This window comes from Beta vulgaris, chromosome 7 (genome assembly GCF_026745355.1).
Source record: "Beta vulgaris subsp. vulgaris cultivar EL10 chromosome 7, EL10.2, whole genome shotgun sequence".
NCBI classification, from domain to species: Eukaryota; Viridiplantae; Streptophyta; class Magnoliopsida; order Caryophyllales; family Amaranthaceae; genus Beta; species Beta vulgaris.
Genome location: NC_079208.1, coordinates 40,381,487 through 40,399,287, shown reverse-complemented (window position 1 = coordinate 40,399,287; position 17,801 = coordinate 40,381,487). Strand labels below are relative to the sequence as shown.

General features: G+C 38.0%; 1 non-coding gene across 1 annotated transcript; it reads right to left on the bottom strand.

The window, feature by feature from the left end:
• Positions 1-307: 307 nt before the first annotated feature.
• TRNAY-GUA (transfer RNA tyrosine (anticodon GUA)) lies at positions 308-398 on the bottom strand. The gene is given in 2 exon segments: positions 308-343; positions 362-398. It is a non-coding gene; the product is annotated as a tRNA-Tyr (tRNA).
• Between the last annotated feature and the right edge of the window lie 17,403 nt (positions 399-17,801).

Here is a 17,801-nt window from a genome sequence, read left to right as displayed (position 1 = left end):
TGTGAAATCGTTGTGTCATCTATATATATAAATATAAGGTGTTGTAAAAAAAGTTAACACGTCATTGCAACCAGTTACATATACGTTTTGTTTTCCTTGAAGAGGAGGTGCTCCTAATATTTCTTCTCTTTACCTTAAGAAAAAAAAAAGTTACATATAAAATTCATGTGAAACCACTTAAATATACATTTTGTTTTTCTTGAAGAGGAGGTGCTCCTAATATTTCTTCTCTTTACCTTAAGAAAAAAAAAGTTACATATGAAATTCATGTGAAATCCTCAAAAGGTGGGGTATTATAAAATAAAAATCCGACCTGCCGGAATCGAACCAGCGACCTAAGGATATCTAACGGGAATACCCACTACAGTCCTCCGCTCTACCAACTGAGCTAAGGTCGGATAACGATGACAAAATCAGCCAAAGGTTTTAGGAATTAGTACGTAAAACTAATTGATAAGAGTAGTACTGTAGTTACTGTAGTTACTGTAGTAGTAATAACAAGTGGGTCAGTATAAAACGTGATATAGGTATTGCTGCCCAATAATTTATCTCTCTTAAATTTTTAAAAATACCTAATACCATTAACTCGTTTATTACTTTAGTTAGCCACCTAAGCTATCAGATTATTTTCCAACGTTCTAAATAATTGCAAAAAACATACTATTCCTGATTTTTTGGGAGAAAGGGGTGTTTACCAACAAACATCAACTTTAACGTGTAATTATAATTCTTCTTATGTCTATTCCATTTGACTTTTTGTCAAGCCTAAGAAAAATGCCAAGCATATGAATATGAATAATAGCAAAGGTAGGGGTGATGAGCAGACAAACTAAGAAATTGGTGCTGGCATATGTTAGTTGTATTTTTATAGTACATGAGAATTTGTTGTTTTCTCTTTGTTAGTTCATAGGTTACTATACTCATTGACAAAGATGATGGCAATTGTGAGTCATTGTGATGTATTTTTGAACAATGGGAAATGTTGCTTTGTAATTAAAAGTCAATGTTTTTGATAATGTAAACTATTACTCCTATAGTAGTATTAGAAACTTTCTTTGATTTTTCCGAGAATAATCTTGATCCCACTAAACCTAAAGATCTAATATTGTCCCCCTTGACCAACAAAATATTGATTGGTCTTCGTTTATTTTAGGATCGTGTTCTCCCCACCTGATTTTTACTTATTTGAAAATTAAATTTTACAAATTAAAAATGGTTTTTTATCATATAAATATGTGGACTTTTTCCTTAAAGCATTAATTGCAAGTTCTCTCCACCATTATATTGTTCAATAATTTCATTAGAGTTCAATTTGAGAGTGACAGACTTTTTAATATGACGGAGATGTTGTACCTTAGTGGAGTACCATTCCAAATTATAGGGCATTGTTCAGGATCTGAATCCTCATCCCAACAATATGTAGGGGATTAATCTTATAGTGAGACTGGGCCTTCAAGCCTGCTATCTTCTGGACTGTTTAGCCTTGTACCAGGTATGCCTTGTAGGCTAGTAGCCTATCAAGATTAACTACAAGAAAATGCACAATCAACGACGGTTCAAAGCCGTTGCTGACTACTACAAAACCGTAGGTAAAAAAGGCACCGACGGCCAGCCATCGTTGAATGACAGACGTTGCAATTTTGGTCGCTAATTTAGGAATCAACGACCGTCAGGCTGTCGGTGCCTACTCAACGACGGTTTTCCTTACACATCACCGACTGTCTGTTCAGCCGTCCTTACCTCTGTAACACCTACCGTTTAAAGCCGTTGGTAAAACAACGACGGTTTCCAACCATCGTTAAATCAACGACGTTAATTTGTAAGCAATCGATGTCTTACCGACGGCTTTAAACAGACGTTGATTTAGCGGCTGGTTAAAACCGCCGCTATTTGTCGGAAGCCGTCGCTGCCTAAATTTTTCGGGGCAGCATTACTTTCGTATACAACGACTGTTTAGCCGTCGTTGTTATTTTTAATTACATTAAATAATATTATAATGTTCCAAATTATAATTAAACTTGTACATGCATGGCAGCACCGAAATATACTATATTAAACCTGTTCCTGCATCGCATTATATATTTTAAACTAAAAAAAATATGCAATTTAAACATGAAATAGATTAGATTTATGTACACAAAATACATCACGATGTCGGGGAATAAAGTTGAAGTCGGGTTCTACAAAATATATATCGACAAATCTAGAAAGTAATAAGCTGGATGCCGATAAATATAGACACTAAATGTCTATAATTACACAAACTACCTAGATTAATTTTATGTACGCAAAATAGATCCCGGTGTTGGGAAATCAAGTAAAAGTCGAGTTTCAAAGAAATTTACCGACACATCTAAAAAAAAAGGTAGATATATGCCGATAAATATTGACATGAAATGCATATTATAGGTAGATTAAGTATGTAGAAACTGTAAGTTAGTAACCTAGTTGCCAAAACCAAACAAACTACATTGTCGTGGGTGTCTCTGTAGCACTAGTGCAACCACTAAACCCTGGGTCATCTTCTGGTTTGCGTTGTGGAGAGGATCCTGTGATGCAACCTGAGAACAAGTGGCTGAAATTAGCGTGCGTTTAGGTTGTCGCTGTTGTCATTAAAAGCTGTTGGTGGTGCCGACGGCTTAAAAGCGTCGCTATATTCAGGAATAATGTCTGTTTATGTGGCCGTCGCAGTGAACCCGTCGTTGATTTCACATTTTCTTGTAGTGATTGGTATTCGGGAAAAATATATTTCCTAATAAAAAAAGACTTTTCAATATGATAATGGACTTGAATTTATGTTTGAGAGGAAAAATAAATTTCATCAATTGAAAGTCATGAAATCAACAAGGACTTATTGGACCATATAAAAGGTTTCTTTGGTGTGACTATGATGATAATAAAACAAATCTTATAATAAAACATACTGCTCATTGATGGCTAAATCATATAGCCGTCTATAAATATCAGTCTATAAATATCATAATGATTTAATGACAGTTTTGAGAATAGACTTTTTTTTTATCGTGTAAATCGCATATGATAATCTTATACTAATTACAACGTACATCTCTATGATTATATATAAGTGAAGGGGCAGGAAGATGGTGTCCCCCTTACAAAAAAAGTCTAATATAACCTTAATGAATTTAAATTGCCAAATATATTAAATATTTTCTCCTTCTTCTTACTTGTTATATATATTGAACAAGTTAACGATGGAATTGAATTTGAAATTTTAATTAAATATTAAATTAGGAGAATGATTCTTTTATTTCCTTGTGGAAATTGAACGGGCAAGCAAAGGGATCAAATCCCCCCTGTGACCCCCTAGCTTCCCCCCTTTACCCCCTAAGGGGGAACCGAAGGAACAATTATTGACTGCCCCTTGCCCTCTTTCTCTGCCTTTAATTTTTGAGTACGAGAAAGGGGCGGGGGTATCGGAATCCTGCCCCTCTTAATCTCAAGAAGGTCTATAAATTAAGACATCCAACTGTTTTCAATACGGCCATATGGGTCACAGCGAACCTAGACGACCTGATCATTTCCTCTTCTTACATATGTGTGAAAAACTCTGATAAAAAAATTAAATTAAGAATATACCTTTATTAACACAATTAAAAGAAAAAATAAAAAACTTGAATTTCATATTAGTAATTATACTCATAATATTTTAAAACCTAAATGTTGATTATTATTCGGTAATCTTTATTATATAAATCAAACTCTTCCACATTATTAATATTCTACGATTGCACCTGCTACAAAAAATTTTCCACTTTATTTAAGCACAAGCTTTCTTCAGCTTATATTTCCTTCTCTCAATAATATATTTGACTAATGATGAACAAATAACTAAAAATACCAACGAAACATTAATTTTAAAAAAACATATTAATAAAATTAAATAATTATAAATGTCTGTTCAAATTGTTTTTTTTATACTGATGAACAACTAATTGAGAAAAAAACATTAATATGACACACACACACATAGTTTGCAAAATTTTCTAGTTGCATAATAAAAAATCAATGAATTACATCATTTGAAAAACCCTAGCCTCCTCCTCTCCCCTCTCTCATATTCCTCCTCAAAGAAACCCTAATCTCTCCTTCTAGTTTGGGGCTGCCATCATCCTTTGATGGTGGTAAGCCCGCATGGATCAAATTCAAGCTAATATGGACTAGCTTCACAAGAAGCTTTCTAAGATCAACCACACAACATCTAATCCGTCACAGATAAGTTTGTTTTTCTTGTGATATTTGTGGAGGTACTAACCATGATACTTCTTATTATGGAGGTACATATTAAGAGCATGTGATGCCGATAATTTCTGAGGAGATGGTTATCATGGAAACCAAGGGTATATAAGCAATCAACAAGGAGGTTGGAAACAACCTCAACAAGGATATAATCAAGGCTTCAACCAAGCTTAAAACCAAGGATATTTACAAGGGTGTAACCAAAACTACAACCAAGGTGGTTCATCCTCACAAGGGTCCCATGTCTACCAAACTGCACGCCAAAAAGGTAATGTCCAAAAAGTTCCTCCTACTCCTCCATTCCCCAAACAAAATCCCAAACCTACACCATCTCCCGAGCCAACCTCTCTCCAAATTCTCCAACAACTCCAAGCCATAAACCAAATTCTCCAAAGCCATGAGAAAAGGTTTGAAGAGCTCCCAGCCCACAATAAAATGCTTGAAATCTAAATTTCCTAAGTAACCGAGAAAAAACCCTCAGCCCCTACTGTTTCGGGTGAAAAACTAGAATATAATATTTTGGGGAGTCGTCTCGAGCTGTGCCCTCGTCTATTTCGAGCAAGCCTTGTTTGGTCGACTATAGTCCTACAAAATATGGAAGCCTACCCCGACAACTAGCATAGCAGCCCGCGGAAAAGGCAATCCAACAAAGTCCTCTAGCCGGGAAGGGTATTCATACGGAATTAGGCGAAAAAGTAAACGAAAAGAGTAATAAGAAGTGAAAAGGACAGAGACACTTCCCAACCAGAAAGCAAAGTTCCCCAGACGCTCCGGATGCATCTAGCAAATTCGCTTGGTAAGTATTGGAAGCAGCTCCGGCACCTAGTGCAGACGGTCTGGATGCATCTAGCAAATTGAAGAAAGGGACTTTCAGTTAACTCTTCATTTCCTCTGCATTCTCGGGGGTTGCCTCGGGAACTCCCCTCCGACGCTCAAGTTAGTAAATAACTTTGTGGAAGGAGAAAGTAGTGAGAGAAGTTCTCAAGTGATAGAGATTACATACCTGAGTTATGGGGATGCGTTTGCTATTTATAGGGAGTTGTTTCTAATGGAAATTGTAATTTGTACTGTTGACAGGGGTATTCTCGTCCCTTCAGTGATTATGGGCCTAGCAAGGCTACAAACTATTATATTTGTGAGGCTTAGTTCCCGGTGAGGTTGTCACATGTAATTGGGGTCGCCAAATATATGGGCCCAAACATTTACCCCACGCTCAATGTACAATAGAAGACCATGTATAGATCGTGTGTTGAGCGGAATTATGTTGACCATTATACCCGAAAATAGCTCTCAACTTTGTAGACCAAGTATACAATATATATGTATACACAAGTGGGCCAGGGCCCAGGTGCCAAGTACCAATATATGTGCTGGTAAGTTGTATTTTGTGATTCACTTTGGTGGCTTTTGAAATGCACGTGACAACCAATCATTAAATTGAGTTTGACTTGTATTTTTCCATGTGGGCCATTGTAACAAATATTAGTGGCATTAAAACTTTCGAAAATGGCATGTAAGCGCCAACTTCCATCCTTTTGAATATTACGATCTTCTTCGAGCTGACCAAAGGCTTCATGCACCTTCGAGCATTGTACTCATCTTCCTCGAGCAAGGTAAGTGTCCTCTTGTAATCAAAATATCATGCAATCATAGCAGGTAAGCATCTATCGAAGCTTGAGGCATAGGAATAATATGACGTCGAGTAGGGAAGAGACTTGACGCATGATTTCGAGCAAGAGAGAAAGTCGAGTGCTCGAGCAGAGCAGATGCAAGAGTAGTTCAAGCCTCGAGCAAGGGAGGGGATGAGTAGCTCGAGCAGTATAATTTATCAGAAAAATGGTACTTAGGCGTCAGTTTTCCACAGGTCAAAGCCTTCGAACTTAAAAGACTTCCCATGTTGTATTAAGCTCTTCGAGCTAAGATTATCAAGAAGCTTTTTCTCATGCACTCATTTCAACACTTCGAGGGATATGCATACCTACTTCAAGAAACATTAAGCTTAACATTGCCCCCATTCATTCACGACAAAGGTCGAGGAAGATAGAAGGGGCAGGAGCTACACTTCAACAGGACGAGCTGGGCCGGTGCCACCTCATTTAACACAGACTGAATAGTCGAGGGATTTCATTGCGGATGCTCGAGGAGTTTACTTCACCTAGCTCGAGTATAATGTTTCAACTGCAAATAGGGTAGCAGTAGGAAGAGTACAGTTAAGCCGCAGGGGCCTAGTGATGGTGATATGAGGTGGGATTAATATAGGACTTTGTTAGGTGATGGACATGTGTTGTCGTCGTGCCAAGCTCCTTTGCTCGAGCAGCTGCTATGATATAATAAACCTCGAGAAATAGATGTAGTCGAGTCGGCGCAAAATCTTTTAACTTCGAACTTGGCCATATGATTTCGAGCAGACTAATAGCTTGGTATGCATATTCACCTTCCTCGAGCAATACAAGTGGATTCATGTGTTCATGAGGGAGTGGAGTGCTCGAGTAGGGCAGATGGATGAGTAGCTCGAGCAGGGGAGAGGAGTGAGTAGCTCGAGCAGATGGCTCGAGGGCTTTCCCATCTTCTTGTTTAGCGGAGAACTCGAGTAAGCTTTTTCCATGCAATCTTATCATTTCGAGGCATGCATACTTCTTTTTCGAGAAATCTTTAACCTGGTGGTTTGCCCAATGCATTGATGACAAAGGCTTGAAGGAAATAGTTTTAGTAGCCGCACTTCGACGGGACGAGCCGAGTTGGCGCCAACTCGTTCAACCTCGAGCTTAACTTTTCATGTGCCCCGATTCGGTTTATTAACAACCAAGTATCAAAATGAGTTTGACTTTTACTCCATGTATTCATTAATTTACGTGAGCTTGCAGAGGATGTTGATCGAGCTGTGAAATCTATCGAGCACATTGCTTTTAGGCGCCAACCTCGATGGCCATCCCTTAAAGCTACAAGTATTTGAGTAAAGGCCATGGTCGTGCATATCTACCTCTAACAGGGTCGATGGCACACACCTCCAAGCTACAATTTGGGATCGATGAAGATCCATCGAGGTTGAGGGTGGCTTGATGAGCAGCTTCGAGGGAGTGGCCCGACCAAGGGAGTGAGTGTGTGGTTCGACCAAGGAAGGAAGTGAGTGGCTCGACCACGGGAGCGAGTGAGTAGCTCGACCAAAGGAGCGAGTGAGTAGCTCGACCAAGGGAGCGAGTGAGTAACTCGGCCAAGGGAGGAAGTGAGTAGCTCGACTAAGGGAGCGAGTGAATAGCTCGACCAAGGGAGGAAGTGAGTGGCTCGACCAAGGGAGCGAGTGAATAGCTCGACCAAAGGAGCGAGTGAGTAGCTCGAACAAGGGAGAGAGTGAGTAACTCGACCAAGGGAGCGAGTGAATAGCTCGAGCAAAGGAGGAAGTGAATAGCTCGACCAAGGGAGCGAGTGAGTAGCTTGACCAAAGGAGCGAGTGCGTAGCTCGACCAAGGGAGGAAGTGAGTGGCTCGAAAATATCAACTAGCACAAGGGATTGCCCAAGAATATGCTTGTTCAAATGAAAAGTATGAGAATTATATTTTGTGCTGCTCGAGAATATCACCACTTGATGGAAGATATCTTCGTGTTATGGAGACTGAGCAATTTGCCTATGTGACCCCCCTTTCATCCAACCCCATGCGTAATTTTTAATGTGGGACTTTCCTTCACAGTGAGTGTTATGCAGATTTGCTCTATCAAGAGATTGAGAAAGGTGCATGGTACCTTCTTGAGATGAATTGGGGGTTGGTGAGCTCCATGTACCTCGAGGGGAATCTTGGACCTCGTTTGATATGTCTTAGGGGCCAATGAGCCCCATTTATCTCGAGGGGAATTTTCGACCTTACTCGAGATGTCTTAGGGGCCAATGAGCCCCATATATCTCAAGGGGTGTCTTGGACCTTGCTCGAAGTTTTCAGGGACTGGTGAGCCCCATATATTTCGAGGGGCGTCTTGGACCTCGCTCGATATGTCTCAGAGGCCAATGAGCCTCATGTATCTTGAGGGGCGTCTAGGACCTTGCTCGAGATGTCTCAGGGGATAATGAGTCCCATGTATCTCGAGGGGCATCTTGGACATCGATCGAGATGTCTCAGGGGATAATGAGCCCCATGTATCTCGAGGGGTGTCGTGACGCCGTAGCACTTGTTAGGCGCCGACTCCAGTAGTTACGGTGACTTTGGAGTATCCTTCACTCGATCTGGGTGAATTGCCTAAGTGTAGGTCTTTTTGGGGTCTTGTGAGCACCATGTTCCCCGAGGGACGTCTTGGACCTCGCTCGATGTGTTCAGGGTATGATGAGCCCCATGTACCTCGAGGGGCGTCTTGGACCTCGCTCGAGATGTCTCAGGGGCTAAGGATCCCCAAGTATCTCGAGGGGCGTCTTGGACCTCGCTCGAGGTGTTCAGGATTTGGTGAGCCCCATGTACCTCAAGGGGCGTCTTGGACCTCGCTCGAGATGTCTCATGGGACAATGAGCCCCATGTATCTTGAGGGGCGTCGTGGACCTTGCTCGAGGTGTTCAGGATCTGGTGAGCCCCATGTACGTCGAGGGGCGTCTTGGACTTCGCTCGATATGTCTCAGGAGATAATGAGCCCCATGTATCTCGAGGGGCATCTTGGACCTCGCTCGAGGTGATCAGGGTCTGGTGAGCCACATGTACCTCGAGGGGCATCTTGGACCTCGCTCGAGATGTCTCATGGGATGAGAAGCCCCATGTATCTCGAGAGGCGTCTTGGACCTCGCTCGAGATGTCTTAGGGGATAATGAGCCCCTTGTATCTCGAGGGGAATCTTGGACCTCGCTCGAGATATCTCAGGGGAGAATGGGCCCCATATATCTGGAGGGACATTTTGGACCTCGCTTGAGATGTCTTAGGGGATAATGAGCCCCATGTATCTCGAGGGGCATCTTGCACCTTGCTCGAGATGTCTCAGGGAATAATGAGCCCCATGTATCTCGAGGAGCGTCTTGGACTTCGCTCGAGGTGTTCAGGGTCTGGTGAGCCCCATGTACCTCGAGGGGCATCTCGGAGCAGCTGCTATGATTAGGTGGACTTACTCAGCCACGACATGGAGCTAATAAGCCCAATGACTTCCAGGAGAGTCTAATTGCCTTGTTGGAAGGAATTTTGTTCTTAGAATATATTTCTTCAAGTAGGATGAATACATGGTTCTTGACCTTAACGAGGAGCTGATGACCAAAGAGTCGAGGAGCTGTAGTATTGGAGGTCCTTACTCAACTCGAGCGGTGCCATCTCGAACTTTTATGAATGTTCGGAGGTTGTATGAGAGGACCTCTACGAAGTACGTTGGGGATGTACGTCCATGAGCGTTCGAAGGCTTGAGGATGGGACCTTACGAACTATGTTGGAGATGAATAACCTCTATGATTGTTCGAAGGCTTTCATTAGAGGGCCTCTTCGAACTACATTTTTCCATGTTGACGATAGCGCGGTCAACTTTGGTCTTGTATGAACGACATGAGCACATTAGGTAGTTGTGACCTTTTTTTTGACGATCCCCACAGACGACGCCAACTATTTCGGGTGAAAAACTATAATATGATATTTTGGGGAGTCGTCTCGAGCTGTGCCCCTATCCATTTCGAGCAAGCCTCGTTTGGTCGGCTATAATCCTGCAAAATAAGGAAACCTACCCCGGGGGTTGCCCTGAGAATGCCCCTCCGACGCTCAAGTCAGTACATAACTTTGTGGAGGGAGAAAGTAGTGAGAAAAATTCTCAAGTGATAGAGATTAGATACCTGAGTTATGGGGATGCGTTCGCTATTTATAGGGAGTTGTTCCCAATGGAAACTGTAATTTGTATTGCCGACAGGGGTATTCTCATCCCTTCAGTGATTATGGGCCTAGAAAGGCTACGGACTATTATATATGTGAGGTTTAGTTCCCGGTGAGGTTGTCACATGTTATTAGGCTCGCCAAATATTTGGGCCTAAACACCTACAAATCGACTTCCAGGCCAATCCATTCCTAACTACCCCAACCTTCACCAAGCTAAATCTATCCATATTCGGTCTAAAACGAGTTATGAGGGTCCCACAATGTCCAATGAGAGTGAAGAAAATGAAATTAAGAAAGTACAGAAGGAAGTTGAAGTTAATGAAGTTGAGAAAGAGGTTGAAGTTAGGGAGGGTTATAAAGAAAGAGAGAATATGGAGAAGAAAGAGACACAAGTTCAAGATAAACCTCCATTGCCATCATCTCCACCAACTACGACCTATGTGCCATGTTCACGAAGTTCGTCAAAGTCATGAAAGACCTTCAAATCAACATTTCTTTTGCTTGAGGCTATGTCTCAAATGTCGTCCCATGGTAAATTTTTTAAAGGAGATCCACTCCAACAAACAGAAGCTAGAAGATGAGCTCATTACTTTGTCATACCAAGTAAGTGATCTAGTGCAACGTGTTATGCCCAAGAAACAAGGAGATCGTGGTGAAGATAGGCGACTTGAAGCATAAGGGTGCATTGGTCGATGTAACTCTATTTTATAAAATACCTTTTCTTCCATAAAACATAGATAATTACCAAAGTATTATCGCCCGTGTGATAATGTATCGGCTTATTCATATTTTTGCAGCGGAAATAAATAAATAACTTTGAAAAACTAAATAAACTTAGTTAACCACAAAAGTCAACTCCAAAACGAACCTTATTCAAACCAACTGTCAGACAACAATATACTAAACCAAAAGTATTAAAATATAAAGATACTCTAGACACAAGCTCTCCACTGATCCCAAACACTTAATGATGCATCATTTTCAAACCTGGAATAATGGTTGATGCGTTGTTGACCTAAACGAATGCTCACCAAATGGGTCATTACAAGATCAATAAGGCATATCCATGATTGACACACAGAAAAACACGTAATCAACAAAGCGGGGAACTACATAATAAATATAATATAAAACCTAACATGATACTAAAGAACATTAAATAGAGATAAATAATAATATAATAAAATAACACTCACTGTACAAAACTTGACTCCACAACCAATAGGTTAACTATGGTCAAATTTAATTGTCAACGGATACAATTTTCAAACCAAACCATGTCTTCAATTAATTATGGGCGCGACCCGCGACCAACGATATCGTGGTACTAATTAAATAAAATAGGACACGGTAATCAATCTTGTTCCAAGAAAAACCATGGGTTACCACCATGTACTCTAACTCATACTAGTCTAACACTTCAAACGTGCACAAGTCTAAATGTTATTGCTATTCACTTTCCACTTTAAGCATTAATAAATTATTTATTATTGTAACTCATAAAATAAGACAACCAACATAAATATCATGGATACATAAAATTTTCATTTTTATATTAGGACTAAATATGCTGATCAACAATTCAATTAACTTAAGAATAATCTCATTAATTAATTAATAACCAACCAATCTTTATTTGTTGACTTAAATAAACAATCAACCAACTTGTCTATAGGTAAATATCGAACTTTACCAAACAAGGCATATGGTTGTTATAAAGTAAATAATATAATAAATCCAAGGGAACAACATGATACAAATTCATGATCTATTAATCCCTCATGTGAATTAATAAAATAAAAGTTTCGAATCCCACATGGTTGCATCAATCATCCATACAAACATATAATATACATCATAGCAGGCAACATGCTTCACACAACGGCATAAAACAAGCAATTTCACTTGAATACACATATGAACTATAAAAATTCCCTATATATGATATTATATAAATTCTAATATTAGGACATGATACTTGTCTAATAACACATAGGTATGTACGTGTAGACAATATGAGAGACCACTTTCTCAACCTTAGAGATCACTCAAAGTAAATTCTCCGCCTACCAAATACCAAAATATTAATACTCTAATAAAATTATAGAAATTTTAAAACATTTTAAACCCTCCTAAAAAGTGTTTCAAAACCCTCTTAAACATTATAACTTCAACCTTTAGTACCCTTTAATATAGTACTATCATACTATTTAGGAAAATTTGTCAGAAACCACCTTTTATAATCACTTTTTTGTGAGAAACCACCTTTTAAAAAAATTTGGTTAATTAGCCACCTTTTTTGTTCTATTTTTTGTTGGAAGCCACCACTTGCCGGAATCCGGCGTTGACCTTGATTTTCCGGCGTTGACCATCAGATTTTCGCTATTTTTTTCCAGATTTTTGCCATTTCTTCCACCTAAGATGTCGGGGGATGCGAGGGAGGAGATGAGCTTAGGCTGGGAGGGTGGGGATGGTCGTGGGGGGGTGTTTGCCGGCGTGTTACGAGGGAGGAGGGGGGGTTGCCGGGGGATGCGAGAGAGAAGGTGGGTTGTCGGGGATGCGAGCGGGGAGGGGGAAGAAAGATAAAGGGGAAAGAATGGCGAAAATCTGATGGTCAACGCCGGAAAATCGAAGTCAATGTCGGATTCCGGCAAGTGGTGGCTTCCAACAAAAAGAAGAACAAAAAAGGTGGCTAATTAACCAAAATTTTTTAAAAGGTGGTTTCTCACAAAAAAGTGATTATAAAAGGTGGTTTCTGACAAATTTTCCTACTATTTATTAAAACCCTTAAAAATAATTACTTTAATGTTTAAAAACCACCATAAGTATGCTAATAAAAATTCGAGAAACATATAACATCTTTAAAACCATTTTAAACTTACTTTAACATAGTTGCAAAGATTAAAGTACTCAATTTTCATAAACTATAACATAGTACTACAGTTCTAACTCTTAAAAACATTAAAAATCCATGCTTTCATGCTTAAAAACCTAATTTAAACATATATATTAAATCTGAAATTTATTCTCTATTAAACTAATTATATAATCTGAAATTAATATAAAAAATAGTTAAAGATACAAACTTGAATTATTAAATCACCAAAACAATACTTAAAACACTAAACTAATCATTAAAATAATATAAAGGAGGAAGAGAAAATAACCCAAGATGAGAGAGAGGAATAAACACGCGGCAAGAGAGAGGATGAGGGCGTTGGCTGGCTGACCGGCGGTGGCTGGTCGACACTGCTGTTGTGAATAAATTAGGAAGAGAAAGAAAACGGGTGAGGGAGAGATTGAGAACCGTGAGAGAGAGGAGAGAGGAGAGAGGAGAGAAAATTAGGGCTTTATTTATGTGGCTAGTTTTGTGAGATGGGAGAGTACCTATAGGTTCTCATTAGGATCCAAAAGAAAATTGGGCTTGATGAGTTAGTTTAATAAAAGACGATCATATGAAAAGCTATAAAGGTTTGGGCTCCTCTAACCCAATATTAAAATTTTTTGTATTTCAACTCAAATTAATCAAAAAAATTAAATAACTTTCAAAATACGATCCTATAGAATATTTGATTATTTAAAACATTAAATAATCTTTTGTGTTTAATATAGTTAACAATTTAAGGAATTAATTATTTAAATACTAAAACATATATAAGTCTACTTTAAATATATTCATAGAATTCATAAAATTGTAGGGATTACAATCTACCCTTCTTAAAAGAAATTTTGTCCCAAAACATGACGCGAAAACCCTCATAGTTTCAAATTTTTTTACTCAAATCTTTCATTCAGAAATACTTGTGTCACTCAAATCTTCCCCTGCTTATGCGTATGTTTTTTGGCTTTGTCATATGCATCATCCGGTGTTTGTGTTTTTATCTGAAACCAAGATTTCAGTTAGTTTAGCTCAGTCTAAGTTTAGCTTCCTTCATCTCAATTTTGTTGTTGGCGTGGATGTTTTAGGTTAAAAAGGAGGAGTAGTTGTTTTAGGTTTCACTACAAATCATATCAATGTCCTGCACTCTTGCCAAAATTTCATCCTATGTAATGTTTGTGACCCTAGTGGAAGTAATTGGAATATTTATTTCTTTTATGGTGCTTCTGTTATTAATGACCGAGCTGAGGTCTGGGACATCCTGATACAATACCTTATGCAACTTCCTAATTGATTGATTATTGGAGATGCAATCAAGTTGAGGGACATGAAGATAAACTTGTGGCTCTAATTCTATTCGTGGCTGAAAAGATTATAAGAATTGGCGTTTTAATTCTAATATGAAAGAGTTTCCCTTCCAAGGCCCTCGATATACTTGGACAAACAAACAATTAGGTTCCTCTCTTCTTTTAGAACTCCTTGACCGTGCTTATGTGTCAAACTCTTGGAGTATTTTATTCCCCGACCACATCCTATATCACGAACCAATCTTATGCTCGGATCATGCTGCTATAATCTATGCTACCTCTAATGCTACTACTATAAATAAACGACCATACCAACTTGAATCCCGTTGCTTCAAAATCCGAAAATTATTTCTATTATCCGAGAGGTTTGAGTGATGCATAGTAGTGGCTATTTAATGTTCAAAACCCAAGTCAAGATTAATCACCTGCTAAAACGAATTCAAAACTGGTGTCTTTACCATAGGAAGTCACATGGTACAAACTCGAAGGTTTTGAGTGATGATCTTGCTTCACTAGGGAAAACTGTTTCAAATATAAAAAGTGGGAATGTTTATCTTTAGTCTATTGTTATAACTCTGCAAAATTTAGAGAAAGGTTTTCTTTATTGGAAGTAGAGAATGAAAAATCAATGGACTCTCTTAGGGGATTGCCCTTCTACACTACTCTATGCAAAAATTAAAAAAACAGAAAGCAAGGAATGCCATTATTTCACACTAGTAGAATAATTGCTTATTGTTGCGGTGATATTGCTGCGATTTTACCCATACGCAGCAATGTATCACGTAAAAAAAAGGAAAAATATATAATAACCGTATTGCTGCGGTTTCGGCCGAAAACCGCAGCAATATGGTTTCAAGGAAAAAATTTTGAAATTTTTTGACTATTTGACCAGACATATTGTTGCAGTTTCTGACAAGAACAGCAACAATATATTAAAATAATATAAAAAAAATTATTTGAACCTATTGCTGCGGTTCCTTCAAAAAACCGCAGCAATAGGCATTTAAAATTAATAATAAAAGGGTCCAGATTTAGGGTTTCCTTGTTCAAGTTTCACTATGCTCACTCTTTCTCCTCCTCCATCAATTTCACGCCTCTCCTCCATCCCCTCATCTTCTCTCTCTTCATCTCATCAGTGCATCTCCTCCATCATCTCCTCTCTCTCTTCCTCTCTCTTTTCCCTCCTCGTTTCCGCCCAGATTTCGTAGGAAAAACCGCCCAGATTCCGCTGGAAAAACGCCCACTTCTCCACTTAACTGCAGCGTCTCGAGACCGCTCATGTAATCCCCCACAATTTTAAAGAATTTTCATAAATATATTAGAGTATTTATGTAGTTATATTTAAATCCAAATGAGTTTGGAAAAAGATTTGACTTTTAAAAAGGGTTGACTATTTTAAAAGTCAACTGAAATTATTTTTCATAGCTTAATAAAATTTGAAAGTAAATGTTTTAATTAAGCATGTTTTAATAAGAGTTTTAAATACTAAAAGTATATTGAAAAGGTAGTTAATGGAATCGAAAGCCCAAAAGTGATAAAAAGGGAAAGAGTAATTTGATGACTAAAGTTTTAGGTATCCCATCTTATTAATCATCAAGGTTCATTAATTAAAATCTCTTTTCCTAAGCCCACAAGTACAAGCCTTTATATAAATATCCTAAAAACCCAAAATATTTTTACCCTACACTTATTTCTCTCCTCTTCTCACGTCATTCTCTCCCTTTTCACTCGGCATCTCTCTCTCTTCTCCTTGTGCGTCGTTTTCATCAAGTTTTCTCTCAAAAATTTGTTTCTTCTTCCCCAAGTAACGTTTCTTGTTCAACAAGAAACGTCACGTTTGCTTCTTGAGAAACTGAAACTTGACCGCCGGTTTTGTGTTCCGTGGTTGCTGCTGTCCGGCCTTTTCCTCATCATTGTTGTGGTTATTTTTCTTTCTTCCTCTCTAAGATTCCATTAAAGTACTAGTTTTTATGTATTTTGTTATTAATTACCATGTTTATGATTTAAATTACTGTTTTATATGCATATATATATTTCGGTTTTTATGTTTATTATCATAACAAATTTCAGATTTAATATGTTAAGTTTATTTTAGTTGTTATCATGAAATTTATAGTTTTTAGGGTTTTTAATTACTAGAAACTATATATATAAAGTATAAATCATGATATTTGGTTAGTATATAATTTTATATGTATTGAATATATTTTCAGAAGATTTATGAAATATTATAAGTACTGTAATTTCAGAAAATAAGTATTTTAAGAGTTTTAAATGATTTTTAATCACTAGAATAGTTGTACTATACTAGGGATTAAAAATTACGAAAGTTTGGTACGTAAAAACGATTTTAAAACACGTTTAAGGGGGTTTTGATCGTTTTAAAGTTGCTGTAAATTTTTAGTTCGAGATATTTATTTCATTACTTTATTTTCTAGGCGGAGATTTCGTAGTAGGAGACTTTTAGCGAGTAAAAGTGGCCTACCGATTTGTTTATACAAGGTACGTACATCGTCTACGTGCTATGTGATTTAGAAGCATGCTCTAAGAGTATTTTATTTATTAGTATCATGTATAGGACTCTATTTGTTCATATATATGATTACTGGAATTGTTTTTACATGTTATTTGCCTATGTGCTACATGTAAACTAGAAGCGATTATGATTATAAATGTTTGTATGGAAGATTGATGCAAGCATGATAAATTAAGTTTATTTATTAATTCGTGAGTGAATTAATATAAGTTAGAGTGAATCATGTCTTACATGTATTCTTTGAGTATTATTTAATATCTTATAAGGACCGTGGACCTTATTTGGTAAGTTACAAGTTCTACCTATATAAAGGTAAAGTTTATTGTTGGCTAGGTTCAACAAGCAAGCTAGTAAAGTATAAAAAGGAGTTAAAGGAGTCTTGATTGATGAGTTGTGATCACTTGTTAATCCAAAGATAAAAAGAGTTTCTGTATGACTGTTTGGTTATTAATTATATGTTACTTGCTTGTTTATGTCAACACAAGTAATAAGATGTAATTAATGTAAAGTGCAACGAGAATAAGTTATAGACTTTAGACTGGTGCACGTCTAGAGTTGGACACTAAGGGTTGGAATGCATGGTGAGCGTGCCATGGGTTCTTCTAGGAATGGATTGATCACCATCCCTCTTTCAGTTCAAAGGTTCCTCGATATCGCAGGTCATTTTTGGAATATGTGGTAGCTCCCATATTTCCTATTTTTAGATAAGTCAACTCGTCCAATAACTATTCCATTTAAAGGAAGAAATAAACTGTATAGTCTAGTTCAGTAATAGTTGTCTGCAGATTATTATATGTTTATATTATTATTTATTCCTGCAAGTTATTTTTGTAGTATCATGTTTAGGACTATTTATGCCTGATATGCAGTACTCAGCTTTGCTGATTACGTGCTTGTCTGTGTGTGTGATCATGGCTTTGCCTATTGATCCTGTGGTGATCCTTCGGGGGAGTAGAGTCAAGAAAGCATTGACATTACAGGTTCGCAGATGCATCTCATTGGGA